The sequence below is a fragment of the Tamandua tetradactyla genome, chromosome 10 (assembly GCF_023851605.1).
Source record: "Tamandua tetradactyla isolate mTamTet1 chromosome 10, mTamTet1.pri, whole genome shotgun sequence".
In the NCBI taxonomy this organism is placed as follows: Eukaryota; Metazoa; Chordata; class Mammalia; order Pilosa; family Myrmecophagidae; genus Tamandua; species Tamandua tetradactyla.
This window is the reverse complement of record NC_135336.1, coordinates 6,635,409-6,653,347: the sequence shown is the minus strand read 5'-3', so window position 1 is coordinate 6,653,347 and position 17,939 is coordinate 6,635,409. Positions and strand designations below refer to the sequence as shown.

Sequence of the window (17,939 nt, the reverse complement as noted above, 5' to 3'; positions counted from 1 at the left end):
GCACAGTCAATGCAACTAGATTTTTCTCTCCCAATTACCTGCTAAGAATGCAGTCTGTATAAACACTAGCCATTTTCATTCAGCCAAGACACCCCACCTATGTCTTAACATACCCCTCATCTTAGGAAATCAGATCTGGTCTTTCCTTCCACCTTCAGCCCCCCCCCCCCCCCCCCCCCCGTCACCCCATCAGCTCTGGAGTCCTGCTCAAACAAGCTGTTCCTATGGACTTTGCTGTTGCACAAGCCTGAGTCCACATCGCCATTGCTCGAGTGCTCCTGCCTCACGCCCCTCCTGTCAGACTGGAACTCCATTCTGGCGCTTCCAGCTCCCATCAAGCAGTTTTCACCTTCCCCTGGACAATGGAGCTTGAACTGATAGCCACCACACTCAGGGGCAGCTTGCAAGCCAGAGAAGTTCCCAATGTCCTAGGTCTGACCACATCTCCTGAACTTCTGGTTTCTCACAGGAGCTCCAGCATGGGATATCAGAAGGTTTCCTCAGTATATGACCTGAGGAAAGCCACTCTGACTCTTCTGCAACTTCTTCTGGAACCCTGCTCTGAAAATTGCCATGCAAAGAAACTATTCTCATACCTTTAAAGATATGCCTCTTCTGTGATGATGCTAAAGTGTCTTGGTTTTCTCAGCCATCTCCCTTTTGCACTTTTCTCCTAAGCAAGGGAATTTGGGGGGGGGGGGGGTTATTTGTTTTTGTTTTTTTTTTTTGCATGGGCAGGCACAAGTAAGGGAATTTGAATCTGAAGGACAATTCAGTACATTATCAATTCTGAGACATCCTGTCATCATCACTCAGTAAATTTGTATTGTATTAAAAATCGCCAATGAAATGCTCATTTGATCTTGGCCAATCGCTTTTATTGGATGGAGCTGAGCAACTTCAGTGAGTTTAACACTATTAAATATGTGCCTATAGTACTGGGTAATAACAAAGGCAGAGGCTGGGATTGCAAAGAACTATAGCATCATCTGAATTATGGCCTCTGAGATGAAGGTCGTTCCTACAACTGGGTGTAGTAGCAAAGACTTCGAAATTTCACAGGGAGCAGCTTGTGTCGCAATTCAGATTTCAGTGATTCCTCCTTTTGTGTGGAACACAACACTTGAGAAAAATCGATCAATCATTAAGCCTGGTGCCATTAAGTTTTTCTAACTGTCACATGGCATGACGATAACAGCTTGGGGCAGTGCAATGACAAGGGGAAGACAAAAGTTTTCTGACTAACACCATGCAGCTCTTTAACCTCTCAGCCTCAGTTCATGATATATAAAATAGATGCATTGGACAATGCAATCTCCAAAGTTCTCCCTACCCCAGGAATTTTCTTTTTTTAATCCATTAATGTGGCTACCGAACATCCTTAAAACTTCAGCTTGACTCCAAACGAGAGTTAGTCTCTCAATTAGATGCAGTAGTGCCTTCAGATTACTCTTAGCTACACGTTTCCCAAGTCCTAAACACTTTTGTTCTTTTCTAAAAATTATTAGCCTCAAGACGCTGCAAGGCTCCTGGATCCTAATCAGGGAACAACGAATGTCAGCTGTTCCTGATGAGGATGTAATGAGCATAGAAGGGTAACCTGCAATAAGTGCTAATACCCGGTCACTCCTGGCTAACAGATGCCTCCTGGGGTTGTCCTGAGCATGGCCCCAAGAAGCTCCGAGTGTGAGCCTTCCCCCCACCTCACCCCCACGAGCGAGCATCACAAGGGAGAAAGAGGTCCGCACAGCGCCGGAAGAAGCACACGAGGGAGGCCAGGAAGAAACAAGGCGCGCATCGCCCACCTTCGCGCGGGCAGGAACCGGTGGCACCAACACGCCCCGCGCGGGAGGATTTCCACGCTTTGTTCTCTAAGCCAAAGAAGTGTTCGCCCCGCCCCCCATCTAGGTACAATACCTTGGTGACGTTTCTCAAGGAGCCGCCAGTACTGAATCAGTGCAGCTTTCAAACGCATTCCAATAGGTTGAAAAACTAGAAATAAATTTCACGATCTTTACATCCAATCCATTGTAATAACTGGATCTGGTTGTGCAAGAAGGGACTACATTTCCCAGTCTCTCCTGCAGCTATAAGTAATCATGTGACCAAGTTCTTACAAAGAATGAGAGAAATAACACTTCACCTTATTTGCTTAAAAGAGCCTGGACTTCCAGAGGTCCTGCCTTCAGACTGGCTAGAATGAAGACTGCTGGAATGACTCTGGGAGTCCTGTTTTGAAAATAGCATAGTCAGTGTGCGCCCAGGTCCTTGAAATACCTGGTAGAGCACTAGGCTGCTATGTGAGAAATTTATCTTCTCTAAGTTATTGCATTTTGGGGGGTATCTTTTTTATAACTATTGTTACCCTAAGGCCTGATACGCAAGATACAGAAGGCAGATGACATGGGAGACTCAGATCTTCGTAAATACTATACTGATCTCATAAAAATTAAGCTGAAAGTTTTCCATATGAAAAATAGTTTTACTAGGAACTCGGGGTCACACAAATATAGAAATATGAAATGTAAAAAATGGTTAAAAATATTTTCCTTAAAGAGAAAAAATTTTAATATGTTATTCAAGGCAAGTTAATTATAAAGACAAGAAAATAACAATACAAAGAGGACCAGAAAAAAGAACTTACTGTCTGTGGTGACTCTTAAGTCACATGCAGCTTTAAAGCATCAACTGGGATGACTGTCAACTCTACAAATAACTTCCTATCCTAAGAAAACCTCCCCCAAGGGTAAAGGGACAGTTGATGGGACTATATTTCACAAACTACCTTATTATAAGTCACAAACCAGCACTGGGCAGATCAAAGACAAAATGGGCTTAAAATACACCAGACCCATATGGAAATAAACACCTAACAGAATGGACTAAAGGTCATAGAAAGTAATGAGACAACTGAAAAAAAAGAAGACTTTCTTTCACTCTCTTTGCTAAAGAGCTACTTCAGAACCCCTAGGTTCTCACAGCAAAATGGCCACTGGCATAGAGACTTAAATGAAGGTGTGATGATTTCCTATTGCCACATTTACTACCTTAAAGCCAGTACAAAAGCATGTACTACTAAAAGCAGAATGTCGTCTTTTTTTTTCTTTTACTTTTACAATGGTGAGTAAAAGGTAGTAGTTAAGAATTCCAAGCTTTGAGTGAGATAAGGCATGAGCTCAGATGTTGACTTTACCGCTTACTAGGTTTAGTGATTAACACTGATGGGATTGATGTCTTACCAGTAAAAGGAGTATTCCACCTCTTTTGATACTGTTCAATAAAGCTGCAGTGATTTAATGAAGAAAAAAACTATCAGGTTCAAGTCTTGGTTTGCCAGGGCTGCTATGACAAATAACACATACTGGTTGGCCTAAACAACTGTTTGGGGGGCTACAAGTCCGAAATCAAGGGGCAGCAGTCTACAATTTCTCCAAAGTCTATTGTGTTCTGATAACAATTTTCCAGCAATCCTCTACCCCATGGTGATATGTCTTTTCTTGTCTTATCCTCTGATTCCTACTTCTGTGTCCAATTTCCTTTGCTGGTAAGGACTTCAGCCATATTGGATTAAGTCCCACCCTGATTCAATTTGACCTCATCCAAATAGAACCTTTGAAGGTCCTGTTTATAGAGGAGTTCACACCCATGGGATGGGGGAATAGGAATTGATCATGCCCTTATGGGGAACATGATTCCATTCTTAACAGCTGTAAATATGTAAATCACAGTAAATTTGTTGCAATTGTTAGAACATAATTAGGAAATTGAATGTAACTTTCATCTGGTGTCTTTTCCTTGGTACTCTAAGATTGTATCAGATCCCACCTTCATAGGACAACCCTTTATATTGAAGACACTGCTCCTAAACCTTTCCAGAAAAAAAACATAAGTTGCAGAATACAGGAGAGACAACCAGGATCCAAATTTAAACTCTGACCTGATCTGTTAGAATTACATTCTTCTAGAGGTGAAAAGAGACTTTTGGAGTCATATGATCCATCCCACCACCTCATTTTACAGATAAGGAAATCGAAGCTCAGAAAGGAGATATTCTAATGTCCTTATTAGCTCATTTAAATCTCACTCCAGCAGTAAAAGGGATATTATCCCATTATAAAAATGAGAAACCTGAGACCTAGGGAAGGTATGAGATCTCACAAACAGTAAGTGTCAGAGCTGGAATTTGAATCTATGCTTTATGGTGCCTGAGCTGATGCTCTTAGGCATTCTCTTCAAAATCTCTACTTAAAAATTTGTGGTCTGGGGCAGGCAATGGTGGTTCAGGGGTAGAGTTTTTGCCTGCCATGCCGGAGACCCAGGTTTGATTTCCAGTGCCTGCCCATGTGCCCCCCACCTCCAAAAAATTGTAGTCCACAGGGTAAACAGATATAGTTGTGATAGATTATAATAATTGCCGACACAGAGCTGTACACAAAGTTCTGTGGATAAACAGTTTGAACAAGTTGTAGGGGCTGACTGGGCCCTTGCATCCCCACTCCTCCAATCCTGGAATTTGCTGTCCTTGACCTCTATCACTGTATTTCCACTAGCCCCCTACTAATTCAGTCCCATAACTGTCTCAGAGATCAGTACTATCACTGACAGAAGGGATTTAAATCTTCACATGCGAGGAGTGCAGGGTAATTAACATCAAGACAACCTAGCTGCTGATCCTGCTTGGGTCCATATTCTTTAAATGGGGATCTTTTGCCTTAATCTTCTGACCAAGCCCCCATGACATATCCCCAGTCCAGTAAATTTAGCCCTTGTTTGGCCGCTTAGCCCCTTGACTCCTGCTCGGGCTCTCTAGAAAGCACACTGACTTCTTCCAATCTCGTATGAACAAGAAGGGGCATAATATTTCAGCCACATCAAAGAGCAAGCCTCATTGCACTCTCTGGCCACTCAAATAGGCGATCCCTTCCTTCCTCTTTACTTCAAATGTGTCCCTCCCAAACTCACTCATTGGAGTGGGGGGTGACCCCCCACTCTGTTGGAAGAGGGTCACTTCCTTGTCAATAGTTATTGGGTATATTCTCAATGGAATTTCTAAACGAGTCCTTGGGGTCTTGAATTTCTACTGTACTGAAGCTCCGCCTTCTCTCTGGAGTCTTCTTTCCAGTTCTATATCTGAGGTCCCAGGACCCACTGACTGATGTCATCACCACTACTTGTGTGTCTCAGACACCTCCCATATCACTCTCCTTCCCCAATCATATGCTAGGACCACCGTCTGCCTCCACACCCTGCACAAGCCTCTAACATCTTCTGAGAATGTTTCAGTAAAATTATCCTGATGCCTACTCCAGCAATTTGGTAATTACAAGTAATTTGTCAGCAACCTTCATTCTTGAACTGTTTATTTAGAACAGTCTAGTCATTGGTCTCACCTTGTTATTTTAGATACTTTGTCTCAAGTAATACCAAAAACATAGCAAGTATGAAAGTACCTGCTAAATAAATAAAAATTTACCTCTCTCCCTTGTTCTCTGTATGGCGCTCATTTTCAGTGAATGATAAATGATTGTAAAAAAAATTTAAAAAGAACCTTGAAGTTTTTGCCAAGTGGTAGTTAGACCCCTAAAGTTCTGGCTTCATAGGATACCAGCACCAGGAGTGCAGAGGTGAGGTGGTCACGGCGGTCAACCACAGATATTGTAGAGCTGTCACCATGAATTGAGAGGAAGTGTGCATATTTCCATCTATGCATCCCTATAATTATCCCAACCCATCAGGCTTCCAGGGAGACAGTGGGTACTGGTCTCCCTGCTCCCACCCTACCACCTTCTTTTCCATATCTCCAGAGTGTGGGTGCAGATAGAATGGGGGGGCAGATAGAATTACAAGAGTCCTGGGAGGAGAATATCTGCAGTGCACAGGCTCTTGAGCACATAATGGGTTCACGGTGAAGGAGTATATAGAAAGTGAGGGGAAAAATGCCAATAAAAGATAAAGCATGAGGGAAAAGAAAGCCTCTCCCTTGATCGCACTGCTATTCAAAGCAAGTCTTTGGCTTTGCCTTCTGAGCCCCTTGGGTTCTCCCTCTACCCCACCTTCCATTCCTTGCTTTTCCCAATACCTCTCCCTCCCAATAACCAACACACCCCATCTCTAGCAGCCACCAGTAGCAACAGGTTTGGCTTCTTGTCAAAAAACAAAAACAAAAATCCCAAAACACAACTTTGACTCAGTTCTAGGAAACAGAGCTTCAGTATCCGTTCAGTGTTAAATGGAGATAGTTATGCCCACCTTATGGGACTCTGGTGAGGATAAAAAGAGAGTGTGTGTGAGAGTGTTTTGAAAAGTGGATAGTGTTGAACAAATGTAGCACAGACCATTTAAAACTGTACTATTTATGTAGCCATTGGTTAACTTTATTTTGGTGATTAACATACCTCTGCTGCCATAAATTATACTTAGTGGATTTATATAAAACTGGAAAAGTTCAATTGCATTTTGGGTCAGAGTATGTGCATCTACATATTAAATGAGTCAACATAAAGTACGTTTACCAGTGGTTTATACTGGTAACACTGTGTAAATGAAGGCGGCTAACATAGATGTTTGTGAGTTGAGGCTGGAAATGACAGGGTAGGTAACACTCTAGACTGGAAGCCCCCAAACTGGACTCTAGACTTGGTTCTGCCTTTCTACTTCCTTATTTTAAAAATGGTGGTAATTAAAGTTTATCCACTTCAGATACAGGGTTGTGTTGAAGGTCAAAATACAGATGTTAGTAAGTAACATGCTTCATAAACTGTAGCACATTTTGTACATTTTAGGAGTTATTATTGATGTTTATGTGTCTGTGTCCATATGTCCTTCCATCTGTTCATTTCTTTTCAAGTTTCTTCTGGTTTTCATTCTTTTTTTTTGGCAGTTGGAACACAAAATATCAGACTCAAGGTGACTAACCAATTTCTAGACAACCTTCTTAATAATTGTATAATTAAAATATAAATATATCTGAGTGGACGTATTAGTTCTATCTGAGAGGCTACCAATGTAGGTTGCTTTGAAATTTACCATATAATTTCTAGGACTTGAAAACATTATAGATACACACAAACATTTACACCTTTGAAGCTCTGAAAACTGCTGTCCAAAACAGAAATAAAAGGAATCAAATACTTAGCCTGAGAGCAAAACAATGAAATCTTTTGACCCAGAGTGTTTATTTTGATCCACAATACTGTGGGACTTTATCAGCTGGTTGGGAATAGGAGTTAGCCTTTAATAGGATTAGAAAGATTATCTAAGACTCTGCTTAAGAACCCACATGTTGACAGACAACTTTAAATAAAGCCTATACAGCTTTTTCAGACACTATCATGACCTTTTGCTGCCCATCAAAATTACTTTCTGGAGCTTCTCCACTCAGGGCGAAGCTGGATTGTATTCAACCCAGCAGTTTAAATCTGTGTTGGCTCCTTTTTTCTAGGAAAAATGAATGTGGTTGAAGGTTTAAGGGGTCGAAGTTGAATGATAATATTATGACTGTGATAAAACGGAGTTTGGCATGAGTCTAACATTAATGTATAGCATGATGTTGAATTGAGCAGCGCAGTATGCAGATCTCATTCCGGTGCCATCGTTTTTAGCTGTGTGAACTTGGATAAGTCACAAATAATCTCTGACCACCAGTTTGTCCATCTGTGAAATGGAAATAATAGTATCTGCACTACTTCAGGTTTGCTATGTGTGTCATATGTGATCCTCTGCTTTGTTAACAAGGCCCTGTTGACAAGTCCAGAAGTTTATGAAAACATCCAGACTTTTGAATTAAAAAAGTGATTGTTCTGAGAAAAAAAAAAGTATTTTGAAGAGGGAATATTCTTGATGCATGATTCAGCCTTTAGAGAAGTTTAGGCTAATTAATTAATCAATTTTGATTAGTTATAATTCTTTTCTGAAGAAAGAACTTTTCTCAAACTTTGTCTTGGGAACTTTGAGATTTTGCATGCATTTCATGCTTTGAGGGAAGCTATGATGTAACAGATATCTGTTAACACAATTACCAGCAACAAAGAAAGTTTCATGAAGCTTGAAAATCATTGTCCCTGGTCTTTAATGGAGCTGGGGCAAATGCCCCATGGGCACTTCCCAAACTTTACCCGCGTTAGAAAAGGGAGCATATAGTGCGAGTTTTATATTGAGGCAGAATTGAGTTGGCTATGCTATCAGGTATGTTGAAATTCTGGGTGAGTCCCAGTCATATTTTCGGTCCTTCTGCCTGAGTTGAATACCCAGGTCATTTTCTCTGGCAAATCCAATGAGGAAGCCACTTTCCTGCAGGATCCACAAAGCCTCCTTCCCTGGGCTTCAGTCTGTCTGGCATTGGCTGTGCACGGCCTGGGTCTCAGCTCTGCACATGCTCGAGGTGCACTACCCTCAAAGAGCTCACACTTTACCGGGAGAGGCCTGCAAGGGAGGGTTATGGGTTACCAGTTGCAGTGATAAATGCCTGTGCAGGCGCAATGGATCCCAGGAGAGACTGAAAGCCCTTGAGTTTGTGGATTGATAGAAAATAGTCATGCTTCTCCCCCTTTAGCTTGTCTCCAATTTTTTTCCGTAATCACCTCTCTCTAACTTCCTGCCTCAGCCCCAAACAATCCCCAAGAGGAAAGCCTAGCATGATGGATGGCACTCAGTTCTGGAATCAAAAGAATTGTGTTTGAATCATGGCTCTACACATAATCATCTCTGTGACCAGGGACAATTCCCCCAAGTGCTTTCAGCCTCTGCTTCTTTATCCACAAAATGTCAATTTTAAAGATTAAACATGAACACATAGTAAAAATGCCTAGCTCACGGTAGGAACTCCATAAAGCATACAGCAACAATAATCAAGTGATCCTCCAGAATCCCATAATTAGAGACTAACAACCCTTTTCACATGCAGAAATAATAGGAGCAGCTCACCCACTGCCTATAAGAGGTGGATTGATGCTTGCATCAGCCCTTTGCAGACAGACTGATCGATGGAGTCAGTGATCAGGAAAATTGAATTCCACTGAACACACACCGCTATCTGCCTGGCATCATCATATTTCAATGAAGCAAAATTGTAAATAGTGGGAGGTGTTCTGATGAGCTATGTGTTTGGAAATAGGGAATTTGGAAATGTCATTTTGAGCTCAAATTAATCAAATTTTGAATAACAGAGTTTGGACAAACTATATTCAATAGCATCTAAGTGGTGAATGAAAGAGATTTCAATCTGAGCTACAAAATTGCCACAGGCAATAATAAGGTCTCCTTGGTGGTTCCTTTGACTTTATTCTATATTGTGCATTCTCCATTATTTAGAGCATCCCATGTGCCAAGAATTGTGCTAGATACCAGGGAAACTAAAATGTAGTAGAGAGAGCCCCTGCTACCAGAAAATTTGCAGTTCAGGGCATAAAGGATGCTTGAATGTAGTCCAGACATCAGACTCAAGAAGCCCTTCTGCTTCTGGGAGGTCTGGTTAAACCTGCCCTAAATCTCCATTCTACCCCTGTTATATTCTGAAGCCCTCCCTAGGATTTCCATTAGAGATCTCTGCTGAATTCTTAACTCAATGCCAGTGCTCATGGGAACTGTCTTCCCTGCAATGCTTTGAATACAATCCCTTTAGCTGTGCCCCCATGAAATCTACTCTTATCAAGTATTTTACAATGATTTTATAGATTTTACTCTGGATTTTGAGGAGATCATGGTGAGGGTCACATTAGCGTGGATGACTTCCTTTCTCCTCTCTGAAGTAGTAAACAATCCCTTTTTGATTTTGAGCAAATTAGTTCTGATCTGTTGTATATCCCTCTCATTATAACCCTCTCCTCTAAGCACTCAAAATTTGTCTAAGTACAGTTCCCTTCTACCAAGAAATTCTGGTGGCTGCTTTTATTCTAACAACTTCCCACCCCATTACATATGTAAAATATCATAACTCATGATATTAGTGAAGACAAGGGCCTTTACAGAAATTTCACAGAGAAGGAGACATATGCATGAGTGGAACAACCCTGGGCACACCAATAGATGTTCTGAAGCCTTCGCTGGTTAGGTCAGGATAACCTAGCCACAGGCGGGTTGGCTACAGGAGCCCTCTGACATGGTGGTTCTGGCCCAGGGACTCACATCCTGCCTTGGTCTGCAGTGGACTCCAACTGGCCTCAACTTTTGAACTTTCTATCTGTGTTTTCCTGGAAACCAAGCTCATCCCAAATCCCTCTCTGATTAGGCCCTTGCCGTGCTTTTTTCCATTCTCCTTTGTCCTGTACTTTTCCTGAGGATTGGGATCCTATCTTTGATGCCCAGTCTGGGTCTTTACATTTGGTTTTTTTTTCAGACTATTTGTATTCTGGGCCCCTGCTACAGTAATCTGCTGATACCGACTCCCTGGACCTGTGACTATAATCCTGGCTACTGTGGTAAAATGGAAAGAATCCTGGAGTTGGATTCAAAAAATCCAGTTTTTGTGATTGGTTCTGCAGCGTGGCCTTGGCTAAGCCACTTTGCCTATCTGAGAATTTACTCAGAAATCAGAATATAATTCACCATATTATCCAGATACGACAATACTTTGCCCATTTTTCTGAACTTTCTCATATAATCCCAAGTGGGGCTGACCCCACTCCTCTACCCTGAATCTATCCTCCTCAGTAGCCCCATTGGTAGACAGAATCCTCCTGCTCTTCCCACAGACTAATGCAAGTTACATCACATCAGTAACTTCTCCTGCCTTAATGGGATAGGGGGAGCATTTGCTCTCCAGCTACTCCCCCTCCAAAGACAGGAGAATATTCTAACTTTCCAGAGCAATGACATTCAGGGACACCGATTTACTTGTGGCCTGGCATACTGTACATTGTACTAGAAGCACCACTATGCAGTGTTTTATCTTGCTTTCTTTGCCTGGGTCTCATGCAAAGTCTGGTCCCCAGGCCAGATTAGCTAGCTTTGTTGGTCTTTGGCTTCCACTCATGGCTGATTGAGTAAGCAAGCCCATGGTTACTCTGGGGCCCCAATTCTTTTTCTTTCTCCATCCTTAGTAAGGTGTCCCAAGATAGAGATTTGGTGCTTAGGAAGGCAGTTAATAGGTCTAAGTCATGTTCTCTAAATCAGGTTTTACCAGAGAGCCTTTTATCAGGAATTATGAGTCCCTAGTTTCAGAGACCAAAGGGAAATTTTATTCCTATGCTGCTGCTATTTACTGTGTGTTCAGCAATACCCAAGAAACCTGTGCTTAGAACAAAAGTTAGGCATTCCTTGGTTATGGACTAAAATATCATCAAAGCTCCTTTCTTTAATTCTAACCATCCCCACGTGTTCTCATTCACTGAGCCCTTATATACCATTCTGACTGCAGACACTAAAGATTGTTCTTTTTTTATATCCCCCACCTCCAGCTACGCAGACAGTGCCCGGCACACAGCAGATGCTCAAATGGCATTGCTCAATGCCACTTGATGAGTTAAATAGTGCCTGAGCCCAATAATGACTTTGTTGAATGCAACACACACACATACGCGCGCACACACACACACACACACACACACACACACAAACCATCAAAGGACAAAACAAAAAAAGTAATGCTAAGGAAATTTGGTCCTCATGCTGTCATTTCTTAACTGGCTGATTTGGGATGATTAAAATCATGAGGAGTCCAAAAGTGGAAGAATTCGTCATGTTTGACGTTGGTACATTATACCAATTTTAAAAATTGCTTCCGCATCAGCAGCATGGCCAATTTCCATATACTTAGGTAATGAGGAAGAAAAGATGCAGACACAGGACAGAACGTGAGAAGGCGAATAAACATGAGGGAGGAAAGAGGAGGGGCCACCCCCAAAGGAGTGGGAAAGAAATAAGTGGAAAGAATAGAAGGGAAATCATTTTAAAGACAATGGCAAATAGAAGGAGAAATGAAAAAGAAGGCCCCAGAGTAGCCTTCATCCTTATTCAAATTTAGAATGTTAGAGCAGCATGGGAATTTTTAAATTCCTAATATATGTAAGGGAAAAGAAAGACTGAAGGGAAAACACATTATCCAAGGCCACAGGCACAGCAGGACCTGAAACCCAGCTCTCCTGGTGACTCAAGTGGAACGAACACGCCTTTCACTAAATCAAGTTAGTTCCATGGTATATAGTTTTCTGTTCGGTGTGATCAATTCCCAACAAAAAGTAAGTGCATAATCATTGCATGTAAAATTGAGAATGCAGAGCAACACATTGACATAGCCTGAAACCATTTACATTACTGTTGAGTTGTGGGATTTTAGCTCTCAAACTGATGAATTTGAAATGTGCAGGTTTTAATGTCCCTCCAAGGACATGGTATCTTATGCCAGGCACCTGAACCCACACCACACTTTACTGAGATTCCAAAGACCTTTATTTTTGTCACCTTTTATATTTTGCAGTGGTCACTTTCTATTTTGTAATGCCTTCCATTTTGTTTTAATTTTTGGCCTGTCTTTTCTTCCTTACTCGATTTTGAGTATGTGAACACCAATACTCAAAATCCCTTTTGTTGTCCATGGTATAAAGGTCAACTGTGCTGAACTGGAGACTGGGCTGAGACACAGCTTTGTCCTGTTAAGCCTGGGGTCTGCTTTTTCACCAATAAAATGCAGATAAGTAGTTTCTGGACTTTTCAGCTCAGAGGATGCTAATGAGATTTACTTGCAAATATCGTGTAGGAAAGCCCCCTTGTAACAGGTGAGTGTTATATACATGGGAAAAGTAAGGCTGCTGTTGAGGTTTGTTTCCTTCACAGAACTTAGCATCTAGACTTCATAGGGAAATCATCCTGCAAGCACATGTTTGTTGGATCAACAACATAGCAATCTTATTAGCATCTTCTATTTCAAAAACTAAGCCCTTATCCTTCAAAAATAAACAGAATTGCCTCCAGTTTTCCAATACTGTGCTGATGGTAGAATTTATTTCATTTCTTTATTTAGTCCTTGTACTAGTTTGCTATCTGCAGGAATGTGATTACCAGAAATGGAATGGCTTTTAAAAAGGGGAAATTTATTAAGTTACAAAACTATAGTTCTAAGTCTGAGAAAATGTCCCAATTAAAGCAAGTCTATAAAAATGTCCGAATTAACACCAACAAGAGGTTACCTTCCCTCAAGAAAGGCCGATGAAGTTCAGGGTTTCTCTCTCAACTGGAAAGGCACATGGAAAACATGGTAACATCTTCTAACTTCTTCTCCAGGCCCCTTGCTTCATGAAGTTCCCCTGGGGGCATTCTCCCTCATCTCCAAAGGTTGCTGGCTGGTGGACTCTGTAGTTCTCGTGTCTCTGCTGCTTTCATCATTCTCGTGACTCTGCTCTGTTGCTCTCCTATCATTCTCATGCTTTCTCCAAAATGCTTCCTCTTTTAAAGGACTCCAGCAAACAAATCAAGACTCACCTGGAATGGGTGTAGTCGCATCCCCCTCTAATGAAAGGTTAATACCTGCAAGTGGGTGAGTCACATCTCCATGGAGACAACCCAATCAAGTTTCTAACCTACATTATCAAATAGGCATTGAAAGAAATGGTTACTCCCACATGACTGATTAGAATTAAAACATGGCTTTTCAGTGGGGACAACCAAATCAATAGGCTGAGCTCTTGATCTTGGGGTTTGTTCTTATAAAACTTATTCCACAAAGGATAGGCTAAGTCTACTTAAAATTAGGCCTGAGTCACCTCCCAGAGAATCTCTTTTGTTGCTCAGATGTGGCCTCTCTCTCTCTCTCAGCCAACATGGCAAATGAACGTACTGCCTTCCCCCTTTCTATGTGGACATGACTCCCAGGGGTGTAAACTTCCCTGGCAATGTGGAACAGAAATCCTAGAATGAGCTGAGATTCAGCATCAAGGAATTAAGAAAACCTTCTTGACCAAAAAGGGGAAGAGAGAAATGAGACAAAATAAAGTGTCAGTGACTGAGAGATTTCAAACAGAGTTGGGAGGTTATCCTAGAGGTTATTGTTATATATTATACAGATATCTTTTTTCAGTTTATGGTGTATTTGAGTGGCTAAAGGGAAGTACCTGAAATTATAGAGCTATTCTCCAATAGCCTTGTTTCTTGAAGATGATTTTATAAAGATATAACATTTACAATGTGACTGTGTCATTGCGAAAACCTTGTGTCTGATGTTCTCTTTATCTGGAGTATGGACCAATGAGTAAAAATTATGAATAAACAAACAACAACAACAACAACGAAAAAACATGGCTTTTGTAGGGTATATAAATTCTTTCAAACCAGTACAGTCCTCAAAGCTTCCCATGAATCTTTCTGGGTCCATCTCACCCTACTCTCTTCTCACAATTCTTGGACAACAGTCACTGTGGGCTCCTCCTAAGTTAAGTCCTCCAGAGACCCTCAGTCTGTCTGCATGCATGGCAAAGGCCACGAGGCACTTTGCATGTGCTGTATAATTGGAGCTTTACCATATCACTGTGAAAGAGGTACTACTATTATTAGTTCCATTTTTCAGATGAGAAAACTGAGCTGTAGAACTTAAATAAGTTGCCCAAGTTCCTTTTCCTGCCTATGTGTGGAAATTTATAAAACACATGGAATACAAGCACCACCTTCTATTACCACTGTCGCTAACAACTGGAACATATTATCTGGAGTCACTGATTTGGTTAATAAGAAAAGCTCAGACTTATGAAATCATATATATTTTTTCTACCTCTTAAGGATGATTTACAGGCAGGAGGGCTGTAGAATCTTGTCATTCAATGTCTTCCCAGCCTGACTTGGCAGAAGTGACAACATCCTCACTGCTAGCCTTCATGAAAAGCAAGTAACGTTTCTTAGTAGAAGACTTTGAAGCACAGTGCTCTCAAAGAGAGTACTGGAAAATCTTTGCTTTTCAGCTCTATTGTTTCCTATGGCTACTATAACAAATTACTACTAACACAGTGGCTGGAAACAACGCATAGTTACTCTCTTACATTTCTGGAGGTCTGAAGTCTAAAATCAAGGTATTGACAGGGCCATGCTCCTTTGAGAAGCTCTAGGGAAGAATCTGTTTCCTTGATTTTTCCAACTTCAAGAACTGTAGTCCTTGTACTCTGGTTCATGACCACTTCTTTCAACCTCAGTATCTGCTCTTATCATTGCATTACCTTCTTTCTGTAGTCAAATCTCCATCTGCTTCCTTCATATAAAGACACTTGTGATTACATTTAGGGCATCTCATATGACACAGGATTACATCCCCATGTCAAAAGCTTTCACTTAATCCTGTATGCAAAAATCCCTTCTGCTATGTAAAGTAACATTCACATATTCCAGGAATTATGATTTTGATTTCTTTGAGAGTCATAATTCAGTCCACCACATCTGTAGACTGATTACATGTAGTCACAGAATGCGTATATGAAAATGGTAGAATGAGGTATAGGGGACTTGTAGGTTAAAGTCTAAACTACTGCGTATGTCGGGTGGGCCCACTTAGGTTGAATCTCATCTCAATCATCAAGATAATTGGGGACTTGGGGTGGGTTAGTTCTGGACTGACCCAAGACCCTTCATTAAAAACCATTGGGGCTATCATTAGTGATTACAAGACTCTAAAGTTGAAAAACTAGATAACTAGGTACAGATGAAGGTTGGTGGGTTTTTACAATCACAGGGGCAGAAGATAAGGGCTATACAACCATTATCAGAGAAAAAGGCAGCTGGATTACAATTCAGAGATTTCAGGTATTTCCCTATCTGCTCCAATATGCCGGAAAGCAAAAAGAAATATTTATACAATGATTCAGTAATCAAAATCATCCCTTAAATCCTGATTTCTTGGTTACACATTTAATTTCTACCTACTCCCAAACTATCATTGAAAATTGGCTCACACAAGATTGCAGAACACACAAGAGAAATAAAAGTAAATAGATATAACAAACGAGAGAACTTGGGATAATGTCATCTTAGGAAGAATCTAAAATAAATTATTAAAAATAAGAAATTATTAAACTATTAGAAAAAAATTAAACTCCTTGAAGAAAGAATAGGCAGATTTTAGAAAGAAAGAAATGGTATTTATAGAAGTTAAAACTAAATCTTTGAAATCGAAAATTGACAGATAGTTAAATAACAGATTAGATACAGTTACAGAGAGAATTAATGCCTAAAAGACAGATTTAGGACATTAACTGGAATGCAGCCAGCAACTTTTTAATAAGAACTCAAAGGGAAAGAAGAAAGAATAGGAGAGAGTGAATATTCAATGAGATAATGTCTGATAATTTTCTAGAATTGATGAGACATTAACCCTCAGATTAGAAATTTATAATATATCCCGAGTAACACTAAGAAGAAATGAATGCAGACCTAGTTATTTTGAGGTGAAAGTACAGAACACCAAAGAAAGATAAGATCTTAAAAGCTACTGCAGAGAAAAAGAGAAATTGTCATTAGGGGAACATCAATTGGACTAACAACAGACTTCTCGGTATTAAACCTAGAAACCTGAAGATGTATTGGGTAGTGCTATTTAAGAAACAGTGATGAGAAAATACTTAAGTAACATTGCCTCAGTCTAAATAAGCATAGGCTATAAAAAAATAATAATGACTAATTAGATGTGCTTTAAAAACATAGAATTTAATTATTGACAACCAACAACAAGAGTGAGAGGATAGGTGTTCTTGTTGGCTTTTCTTAGGAGAGACAAGAGATTCTGATTAAACGGAGATCATTTTAATGTCAAGTAGGTATATTAAAAATCAATACATAAAATAAAAGAGATAGAAGGTATAATTCCAAGCCAGTAAAAAGGAAAACAGAATAAATTTCAATGAATCAAATAGAAAATGAATATTTACATATATGATAAAAATATTAACAACCACAACAGTAACATAAGAATAATACACACAAACCACAAGATTGTGGTCACTTTTGAGGATGATTGCTGGAGGGTTTGGGATTCAGCTGAATTTTAATATTATGTTGAGGTGGGGGACGAAAGAGAATGAATATGGCAAAAAGTTAACATTTGTATTAAGAGAGTAGAAATTTTTATCGAAGTCTGATATATTCATTACTACATATGAAAGATATTTTATAAATAAAGTGAGAGGCATACAGCACTGGGTTAGGAATTAGGAAGCTTGGATTCAGATTCAGGCTCTAGCCAAACCTGCTCTCTGAACTTTGACACCTCTAATCTATTTTGGGTCTCATTGTCCTCTTTGCAGAATGAATGTATTATAAGATAGATAATGTCTTAGTCAACACTATAACTCACCAGTCATCTCTCCATTTTGAGTTGCTCTCTGAACCATAGAACTGAAAGGAAACAGAGATATTTTCTATTCTAAAGCTCTTATTTTACTTGAGAAGAGGGGAAACTGAGGCCCAGAGAAGAGGCATGGGTCTTTCTGGGTTGCTCTGAGAGTTTAAATGAACAGAGCTCTGGTACTCTTAAGTTCCAGTTCAGGCAGTTTTCATAAGCTCTGAGACTTTGTCTTCCTCTTCACAATGGTATGAGAACAAAGGAGGGAATGTCCACGCTGTGTTTAGGATCTCAAGAGGAAAGGCATCAAAATAGATAAGGACAACCTATTAGTACTAAACATTGGTTAAATGAGACTTGATGTTATTCTTTATTAAGTCAAGCTGAGAAGTTGCATGCAGGGGGCATTTTTTTAATCAACACTGTAGCAATTATGAATGGACTGATTAATAATTAAGCAAACAAATAATAGGAAATCAGGCCAGTTTTAATGTTTCAAATTCACAGCAACACCCTGTTAACATGAAGTTCAAGCATTAACACTAATAACCACATTCATCACAGAGATGAAAACTCCAAATTAATTCAAATCCCTGCATCATCACTGCCTGTTACTTTTCTATCTGCTCAGAACTCCACGCAGTAGTTAAATCCATTAAAATGTAAAATTGGCTTTTGTTCTCAAGGGGAA

The 17,939-nt window shown here is 40.2% G+C and overlaps 1 pseudogene; it reads left to right on the top strand.

The window, feature by feature from the left end:
• Positions 1–362: 362 nt before the first annotated feature.
• Positions 363–17,939, top strand: part of LOC143648907 (aldo-keto reductase family 1 member B1 pseudogene) — a 72,436-nt pseudogene continuing 54,859 nt past the window's right edge.